Source organism: Rhipicephalus microplus, unplaced genomic scaffold, assembly GCF_043290135.1.
Source record: "Rhipicephalus microplus isolate Deutch F79 unplaced genomic scaffold, USDA_Rmic scaffold_201, whole genome shotgun sequence".
NCBI classification, from domain to species: Eukaryota; Metazoa; Arthropoda; class Arachnida; order Ixodida; family Ixodidae; genus Rhipicephalus; species Rhipicephalus microplus.
The window spans coordinates 225,001-235,000 of record NW_027464772.1 but is presented as its reverse complement, the minus strand read 5'-3'; the positions used below and the strand labels follow the sequence as shown (position 1 = coordinate 235,000).

General features: G+C 60.0%; 2 non-coding genes across 2 annotated transcripts; both read left to right on the top strand.

Annotated features, from left to right (window-relative positions):
- The first annotated feature begins 5,935 nt into the window (after nucleotides 1-5,935).
- LOC142792030 (small subunit ribosomal RNA) lies at nucleotides 5,936-7,750 on the top strand. Its single transcript, XR_012890594.1, has one exon. It is a non-coding gene; the product is annotated as a small subunit ribosomal RNA (ribosomal RNA).
- A 1,719-nt stretch (nucleotides 7,751-9,469) lies between these two features.
- LOC142792014 (5.8S ribosomal RNA) lies at nucleotides 9,470-9,622 on the top strand. The gene has a single exon (XR_012890579.1). It is a non-coding gene; the product is annotated as a 5.8S ribosomal RNA (ribosomal RNA).
- The last annotated feature ends 378 nt before the right edge of the window (nucleotides 9,623-10,000 follow it).

The following is a 10,000-nucleotide window of genomic DNA, read 5'->3' as shown; positions in this document are numbered from 1 at the left end:
TGGCACTTTTTGGCTGAGCCTGGCTGGCGGCCCACTCACTCGATCGCCATGTCTGTTTGCCACAGTTTTCCCGGTGGTGCCGCACCCGGGCTCGCCCCGGCTGACGCAGTTTTCGCGCCGCCCCGGCTGACGCGGTTTCGTGCCGCCCCGGCAGACGCGGTTTTTTGCGCCGCCCCGGCTGACGCGGTTTTTTGCCGCCCCGGCTGACGCAGTTCGGACTTGGCACTTTTCGGCTGTGCCTGGCTGGCGGCCCACTCACTCGATCGCCATGTCTGTTTGCCACAGTTTTCCCGGTGGTGCCGCACCCGGGCTCGCCCCGGCAGACGCGTTTTTTTTTTTTTCTTTCGCCCCGGCTGACGCAGTTTTCGCGCCGCCCCGGCTGACGCGGTTTCGTGCCGCCCCGGCAGACGCGGTTTTTTGCGCCGCCCCGGCTGACGCGGTTTTTGCCGCCCCGGCTGACGCAGTTCGGACTTAGCACTTTTTGGCTGAGCCTGGCTGGTGGCCCACTCACTCGATCGCCATGTCTGTTAGCCACAGTTTTCCCGGTGGTGCCGCACCCGGGCTCGCCCCGGCTGACGCAGTTTTCGCGCCGCCCCGGCTGACGCGGTTTCGTGCCGCCCCGGCAGACGCGGTTTTCGCGCCGCCCCGGCTGACGCGGTTTTTGCCGCCCCGGCTGACGCAGTTCGGACTTAGCACTTTTCGGCTGTGCCTGGCTGGCGGCCCACTCACTCGATCGCCATGTCTGTTTGCCACAGTTTTCCCGGTGGTGCCGCACCCGGGCTCGCCCCGGCTGACGCAGTTTTCGCGCCGCCCCGGCTGACGCGGTTTCGTGCCGCCCCGGCAGACGCGGTTTTCGCGCCGCCCCGGCTGACGCGGTTTCGTGCCGCCCCGGCAGACGCGGTTTTTTGCCGCCCCAGCTGACGCAGTTCGGACTTAGCACTTTTTGGCTGAGCCTTGCTGGCGGCCCACTCACTCGATCGCCATGTCTGTTTGCCACAGTTTTCCCGGTGGTGCCGCACCCGGGCTCGCCCCGGCAGACGCGTTTTTTTTTTTCTTTCGCCCCGGCTGACGCAGTTTTCGCGCCGCCCCGGCAGACGCGGTTTTCGCGCCGCCCCGGCAGACGCGGTTTTTTGCGCCGCCCCGGCTGACGCGGTTTTTTGCCGCCCCGGCTGACGCAGTTCGGACTTGGCACTTTTTGGCTGAGCCTGGCTGGCGGCCCACTCACTCGATCGCCATGTCTGTTTGCCACAGTTTTCCCGGTGGTGCCGCACCCGGGCTCGCCCCGGCTGACGCAGTTTTCGCGCCGCCCCGGCTGACGCGGTTTCGTGCCGCCCCGGCAGACGCGGTTTTTTGCGCCGCCCCGGCTGACGCGGTTTTTTGCCGCCCCGGCTGACACGGTTCGGACTTTGCACTTTTCGGCTGTGCCTGGCTGGCGGCCCACTCACTCGATCGCCATGTCTGTTTGCCACAGTTTTCCCGGTGGTGCCGCACCCGGGCTCGCCCCGGCAGACGCGTTTTTTTTTTTTTTTCTTTCGCCCCGGCTGACGCAGTTTTCGCGCCGCCCCGGCTGACGCGGTTTCGTGCCGCCCCGGCAGACGCGGTTTTTTGCGCCGCCCCGGCTGACGTGGTTTTTGCCGCCCCGGCTGACGCAGTTCGGACTTTGCACTTTTTGGCTGAGCCTGGCTGGCGGCCCACTCACTCGATCGCCATGTCTGTTTGCCACAGTTTTCCCGGTGGTGCCGCACCCGGGCTCGCCCCGGCAGACGCGTTTTTTTTTTTCCTTCGCCCCGGCAGACGTGGTTCCCCCCCCCCCTCCGTCTTTCTTTTTGTTTTTTTTTTTCGCCGCGGCTGAAGTGGATTTTTCGGTGCCTCGACGCCCCGGTAGTCGCGGTTTTTCCGTTTCCGCACGGCCCCGGCTGACGCTGCTCGGTCACAGTCGCCTTTTGTGGTGATTGCAGACTTCTTGAGCGCGGGTGTTTTTTTTTTTTTGTTGTTGTTGTTGTTTTATTACGCATTCGCTCCAGCAGACGCTGTTTAGACTTTTTGTTTCCTCTTTTATCCTGCGACGAGGTGACGAGGTTTATTCGGTGCCCCGCCGCCCCGGCTGAAGTGATTTTTCCTGTCCCGTGCCGCCCCGGCTGACGCGGTTGGGACTTCGCGTTTGTTCGGCCGCCACGGGTTTTGGCGCACTCGCTCGGTTGCTTGTTGTTGCCACTTGTTGCGAACCCAGGTTTCTTGAGCGAGCGCGGGCGTTTTTTCTTCCTTTCTTTCTTTGTTCTATGTGTTAGCGAATCGGCCTTTAATATCACACGAGGACTCACAACCAACAATTTTCAGTTTGAAGTGTAAAAAATCTGCAGGTGTTGACGTAACTGACTTGCCCCGTACCCTTGAGTACATCCATGAAGTTCTCGTAGTACTACTAAATCGCATTATTCCAAGTGGAGAAATTCCCATAAACTTGCAAACCTCTACACGAAAATCGGTGCGCGTGATAAAGTTGAAAATTATCGTCCGATATCAAATGTGCCTTCTATAACACAAATTCTAGGAAAAAAAAAAAAAAAAAACACTTGTTCGCCGTTTTCTGCGCCGTGACTGGCAGCACTCCGGCGAAGCGAAACGGGGTCGATTCGAGCACGATATCGGCGTCTTTCGACGTGCTCGCCGGCGACCGTCGCACGAGTACGTCGCACGAGCGCGTCTGCCGGGGCGCCGTTTGCGAAGCCGACGCAAAAGTGGGAACCGCCGCTCGGATGATCGCCGCTTTCGGCAGAGTGAGTGTTGGCACTCCGGGGAAGCGAAACAGCGTGAATGCGCCCACGAAATCGGCGTATTTTGAAGTGCCCGCCGGCGACCGTCGCACGAGTACGGTAAACCGCGTCAGCCGGGGCGTAGTTCGGGACGCCGACGAAAAAGTGGGAAGCGCAACTCGGATCTTCGCCGTTTTTGCAGGAGTGAGTGGCGGCCCTCCTGCGAGACCAAGAAGCATCGATTCGTGCACGAATTCGGCGCCTTTCGACGTGATCGCCGGCGACCGTCGCTCGAGTAGGGCAAACCGCGTCTGCCGGGGCGGGCTTCGGGACGCCGATGCGAAAGTGGGAAACGCTGCTCGGATGTTCGCCGTTTTTGGCCGAGTGAGTGCTGGCACACGGGCGAAGCCAAACGGGGCCGATTACGGCACGATATCGGCGTCTTTCGACGTGCCCGCCGGCGACCGTCGCACGAGTACGGTAAACCGCGTCAGCCCGGGCGGAGTTCGGGACGCCGATGCGAAAGTGGAGAACGCCGCTCGGATCTTCGCCGTTTTTGGAGGAGTGAGTGGCGGCACTCCGGAGAAGCCAAGGAGCGCCAATTAGCGCACGATATCGGCGTCTTTCGACGCGCTCGCCGGCGACCGTCGCACCAGTAGGGCAAACCGCGTCTGCCGGGGCGGGGTTTACGACGCCGACGCAAAAGTGGGAACCGCCGCTCGGATGTTGGCCGTTTTTGGCAGAGTGAGTGCTGGCACTCCGGCGACGCGAAAGAGCGCGAATGCGCCCACGAAAGTGGCGTATTTGGACGTGCGTGACGGCGACCGCTGCAGGAGTACGAAAAACCACGTCAGCCGGGGCGAGCGACACACGGCGGTCTGGGTGCTTATCGCTGCTATTATAGGGGCACCCCGGCAGACGCAGAAAAAAAAAAAAAATTTTCGACCTTCTTTTTTGCTGGTCGAGCTCGGGTAACCCAGGTCGCAATGGGAGCCGCGCACGAAAGCGGCGTCGCGAGACGCGTTCGCGGTCGCTAGTCGCACGAGCTCGGCAACCGCGTCAGCCGGCGCGGAGTTCGGGATGCCGACGGCTAAGTGGGTACCGCTGCTCGGATGTTCGCCGTTTTTGGCCGAGTGAGTGCTGGCACTCCGGTGAAGCCAAGGAGCGCCAATTCGTGCACGATATCGGCGTCTTTCGACGTGCCCGCCGGCCACCGCCGCACGAGTACGGCAAACCGCGTCTGCCGGGGCGGGGTTCGCGACGCGTACGCAATAGTGGGAACCGTCGCTCGGATGTTCGTCGTCTTTGGCCGAGCGAGTGCTGGCACTCCGGCGAAGCCAAACGGGGCCGATTCCGGCACGATATCGGCGTCTTTCTACGTGCTCGCCGGCGACCGTCGCACGAGTACGGCAAAGTGCGTCTGCCGGGGCGGGGTTTGCGACGCGTACGCAATAGTGAGAACCGTCGCTCGGATGTTCGTCGTCTTTCGCCGAGCCAGTGCTGGCACTCCGGCGAAGCCGAACGGAGCCGATTCGGGCACGATATCGGCGTCTTTCCACGTGCTCGCCGGCGACCGTCGCACGAGTACGGTAAACCGCGTCAGCCGGGGCGGAGTTCGGGACGCCGATGCGAAAGTGGGAAGCGCCGCTCGGATCTTCGCCGTTTTTGGAGGAGTCAGTGGCGGCACTCCGGTGAAGCCAAGGTGCGCCAATTCGCGCACGATATCGGCGTCTTTCGACGTGCCCGCCGGCCACCGTCGCACGAGTACGGCAAACCTCGTCTGCCGGGGCGGGGTTTGCGACGCCGACGCAAAAGTGGGAACCGCCGCTCGGATGTTCGCCGTTTTTGGCAGAGTGAGTGCTGGCACTCCGGCGAAGCGAAAGAGCGTGAATGCGCCCACGAAAGTAGCGTATTTGGACGTGCTTGACGGCGACCGCCGCAGGAGTACGAAAAACCACGTCAGCCGGGGCGAGCGACCCACGGCGGTCTGGGTGCTTATCGCTGCTATTATAGGGGCACCCCGGCAGACGCAGAAAGAAAAAAAAAATGGGGACATGGCGTGCGTCACCGTGCGGCTTCGCAGCGTTGCCGAAGTCGCCGAGCCCTTCGACTGAGCCGAACGGCGGACAGGGAACGTTGGTCGGCCGTTCTAACCTGTCGGTGCCACGCCGAGACGTCGTTAAGGAAAACCGCGTCGTGGGCCTCTACGACGCCGTCGAGTCGTTGTACGTTTGGTGTCCAGCGTGTCGGCGGCGAGTAGCGGACACGTCGTTCACGACTTCGGTCTTTCGCAGTCGACGCGAACTTGCGGAGAGTCGTGGTGCCTCACGTTTTCGGCAGAAACCGCGGCGGAATTTTCCCGTGCGTGCGCGCACGACCTCGGTGCTGTGCCGTCAGCGTAGTGTTGCACAAACTCGTGGCCTACCCAAGGTGCGGTACGTTTGCGGCCGTATCCTCGGTGGGAATTTCGTGAGTAGGGTCGCAAATTCTACGACCTCGGCGGGTTTGAGAGCGACGTAGACTTGTGGCACGCTCAACATGCCACACGTTTCGGGGCACACCCGCGGTGAAATTTTCTCGAGTACGCTCGTATTAGGGCCCAAGGAGGTCTGGGTACTTATCGCTGCTATTATGTGGGGGTTCTCGTGAGCGGCGTACGCGAAAGCGACCGGGTGTCTGATATGCGGCGGGCTTCGGCCTCGTCAAGCGTGTCCTCGGGTCTGCTCCAGGGGAATCCACGGCAGTCGTCTGCAGCCTCATCCGCTTGATGCGTTAGGGGCTGGTTGTCGGACGGTGCCGTTTTACCACGATATCGAGGTGTGTTCCGTGTCGTCCTCGGGCGATTCAGATGCGAAAGCGCCGAAGACGCGGGCGTGACCCGTCGTCTGGCGGCTTTGCAGTCTCGGCTCCGTTGCTAGTTCCGGCCGGTCCACCGACAGTGCAGCGGGCTTGGGCAACCCGCACGGCGCGACCGAGTCGATGCAACGAAAAAGAGCGAGCATGAACGTGCTTCTTGCCGCACGGCTCCCACTCGTCTTTCGGGAAGGTTGTGCCGTAGCGAGCTCGAACGCCGTCATCTCGGAGTGCAAAATAAGCGTGTTGGGGCGCCTGAAGGTGGCCTCCGCCGCACACAGACTGCGTCCGGCCCGCCGAGGGCGAGGACGGACGCGCAGTCGAACGATTACCTGGTTGATCCTGCCAGTAATCATATGCTTGTCTCAAAGATTAAGCCATGCATGTCTAAGTACATGCCGAAATAAGGCGAAACCGCGAATGGCTCATTAAATCAGTTATGGTTCCTTAGATCGTTTCTTCCTACTTGGATAACTGTGGCAATTCTAGAGCTAATACATGCAGTGAGCCTGGAGCCCTTTGGGTAACGGGTGCTTTTATTAGACCAAGATCGATCGGGTTTCGGCCCGTATTGTGTGGTGACTCTGGATAACTTTGTGCTGATCGCATGGCCACGAGCCGGCGACGTTTCTTTCAAGTGTCTGCCTTATCAACTTTCGATGGTAGGTTACTTGCTTACCATGGTTGTTACGGGTAACGGAGAATCAGGGTTCGATTCCGGAGAGGGAGCCTGAGAAACGGCTACCACATCCAAGGAAGGCAGCAGGCGCGCAAATTACCCACTCCCGGCACGGGGAGGTAGTGACGAAAAATAACAATACGGGACTCTTTTGAGGCCCCGTAATTGAAATGAGTACACTCTAAATCCTTTAACGAGGATCAATTGGAGGGCAAGTCTGGTGCCAGCAGCCGCGGTAATTCCAGCTCCAATAGCGTATACTAAAGCTGCTGCGGTTAAAAAGCTCGTAGTTGGATCTCAGTTCCAGACGAGTAGTGCATCTACCCGATGCGACGGCTCGGACTGAACATCATGCCGGTTCTTTCTTGGTGCACTTCATTGTGTGCCTCGAGATGGCCGGTGCTTTTACTTTGAAAAAATTAGAGTGCTCAACGCAGGCGAGTCGCCTGAATAAACTTGCATGGAATAATAGAACAAGACCTCGTTTCTGTTCTGTTGGTTTTTGGAATACGAGGTAATGATTAAGAGGGACGGACGGGGGCATTCGTATTGCGGCGCTAGAGGTGAAATTCTTGGACCGTCGCAAGACGAACTACTGCGAAAGCATTTGCCAAGAATGTTTTCATTGATCAAGAACGAAAGTCAGAGGTTCGAAGGCGATCAGATACCGCCCTAGTTCTGACCATAAACGATGCCAACCAGCGATCCGCCTGAGTTACTCAAATGACTCGGCGGGCAGCTTCCGGGAAACCAAAGTATTTGGGTTCCGGGGGAAGTATGGTTGCAAAGCTGAAACTTAAAGGAATTGACGGAAGGGCACCACCAGGAGTGGAGCCTGCGGCTTAATTTGACTCAACACGGGAAAACTTACCCGGCCCGGACACTGGGAGGATTGACAGATTGAGAGCTCTTTCTTGATTCGGTGGATGGTGGTGCATGGCCGTTCTTAGTTGGTGGAGCGATTTGTCTGGTTAATTCCGATAACGAACGAGACTCTAGCCTATTAAATAGGTGCGGGGTTCCCAGCACCTTACAACCTTCTTAGAGGGACAAGCGGCTCCTAGCCGCACGAAACAGAGCAATAACAGGTCTGTGATGCCCTTAGATGTCCGGGGCCGCACGCGCGCTACACTGAAGGAAGCAGCGTGTCTTTATCCCTGTCTGAAAAGACTGGGTAACCCGTGGAACTTCTTTCGTGATTGGGATAGGGGCTTGCAATTGTTCCCCTTGAACGAGGAATTCCCAGTAAGCGCGAGTCATAAGCTCGCGTTGATTACGTCCCTGCCCTTTGTACACACCGCCCGTCGCTACTACCGATTGAATGATTTAGTGAGGTCTTCGGACCGATGTCCGGCGCGGCCTTTCGGTTGCGCCGGTCTGTTGGAAAGATGACCAAACTTGATCATTTAGAGGAAGTAAAAGTCGTAACAAGGTTTCCGTAGGTGAACCTGCGGAAGGATCATTAACGGATTGTGAAGGGTGAGCGCCTCAGCTGCGTCTGCGCCCGACACTTTCTGCCGCTGACCCCGTTTGGACGCGGGGTCGGCTTTTCCCCACGGGGCTGCCTGAATGTGGAGCGGCACCCCGTGACAAATTGTTGCGCCCAGCGGACGCCAACACCGCGACCTTGGACGGTCGGCCAGGTGGCGGACGCGGGTACAAACGGCGCAACGCACTCATAGGTCGGCTTTCGACCCGCCACTGCACCGTGGCTCGAAGCGCTCGAAATGCGCGACCCGACCGCTGCGGGACCGCCTAGTACTGTAAACAGGAGCGGCGGAGCGCGAACGGCGAGTCGTGGTTACGTCGGTAGAAGGCGAGGCTGCGCGTTCCCGAAACGCCAGCCGAGTGCCCTCCCGACCGTTCGAGCGTGCAAGAACGAGACCCGACAATCGCGCGGCGACTGCCAAGTACGAGAGGAACGGCACAAGCGTCGGCGGTCGGTCAAGGAACTGGCGATGTGACGGGTCCGCTGTGCACCAGTGCATACCGTCCCGCCGTCCGCGGCAAGCGCCTCCGCGTCCTCGGGTGACGGAGGCTGCCGGTCGGTTCTTGCAGGCGAGGGATCTCGCTGGCACCGGTTCGCGTTGACGCGCGGCCGGTCATGGCACGGCGATGCGACGGCCGAGGTGCGCAGTACTCGATGGAGGAACCGCACGCTCCGATGACCGTCCCGCCCTCCGCGGCGTATGCGTACCGACCGTAATGGTTGCAGCAGCGCCGGCCGGCTTTTGAATTCGCCACACGAAACACGGTGCGAGATCGCGGTTAGGGGAGCGTCGACGTTGCCAGGCGTTTTGCTTGCTGCCGAGGGAAAGGCGGCACGGCCACGTCGCGCTCGTCGCGATTAGCGGGTCTGCGCGCTTTGGGAAGGTGCCGCAACGACTTGCCGAAAGAGGAAGCACGGAAGAACGAGGGACTTGGACGTCCCGACAATTGAACGCACTTGCGGCCAGGCCCTTGCTGGCTTCGTTCTTCCGCCTCGAGTAGGCTCGTACGCGGCTCCGGCGCCGAAAGTGGTCCTTGGCACCGACTTCGGTGGACGTGGGAAGTGCCGCGCAAGTACGGCGCGCCTGGCTCCACCTGTTGGCTAAAGTAGGCAGCCGGATCGGCATTTTGGTGTGCGGTGGCAAACCGTGGATGCGAAAAAAGCTTGTGCGATTTCGTGGAACAAAAAGCGGGGGTCCCCCTTTTTATGCGGAGGAGACCGACCCGCCCGCCGTGGTGAACCGCGACGCCACGGTAAAAACGGGAGAGGCTTGTCGATGGGACCGTGCATCCCGCGCTCCACGGAGGCCGGGAGGCGGCCGCCCGAGGAAATGTGTAGCCGTCGAGGCCCGCATCTGCGTGCACTCTTATCCAAATGGGTGTACCGCAGGCATTTTCTGGTTAGGCGGGCCAATGAGAGCGAGCACACAACGATACCTACGGGTCCGGCTTGGAGAACCGGCTTCGACGCCTCCCGAGTATTTATAGAGGGGTGGACCACGAAAGCACTCGCAAGTAGCGGAAGCGAAACGCCGTCCGAAACACACCGTTTGCTCGATTTGCGGCAGCCGAAAAAGGCGCGGCAGAGTTTTGGAGTCCAAGCGTGCGCTGAAAAGCGCCCTTCTTGGCCACTGTTTGGCCGAGTGCCAGAAACGTTTGGTTTTGACTGTACGGAATTGAACAAACACTTTTTCACGACTCTAAGCGGTGGATCACTCGGTTCTCGGGTCGATGAAGAACGCAGCCAGCTGCGAGACTTGGTGTGAATTGCAGGACACACTGAGCACTGATTCTTTGAACGCACATTGCGGCCTTGGGTCTTCCCTTGGCTTCGTCTGTCTGAGGGTCGGATCACATATCAAGAGAGCCTTCGGCGCACAAGGGAACGTGAGCCGTCGACTCGTTTTGACCGCGTCGGCAACACGGACAGCACGCTGAACACCTCACAGCGAGCGCCAACAGCGGCCACTCAAGGGCGAGACGGTGGCGACCGTCGTGCCAGAGCCCAACCGAAACGGGGGCGACCGACTGCATTGAGGATGTGGCACCTCGTTGAGACCGCCGCAGGACTTCGAGTCGGAAGGAAGCCTGCAGGGAAAGTGCGGTCGAGGTTGCGTACTCCTCTCTGCGACCGGGCGCGCAAGAGCTGCGAGAGCCACGGACGCGCAACTTTAACGCACGGTAAACACGAGGAGCGAAAGCCGGCCAGCAAAGCTTCTCCAGCCGT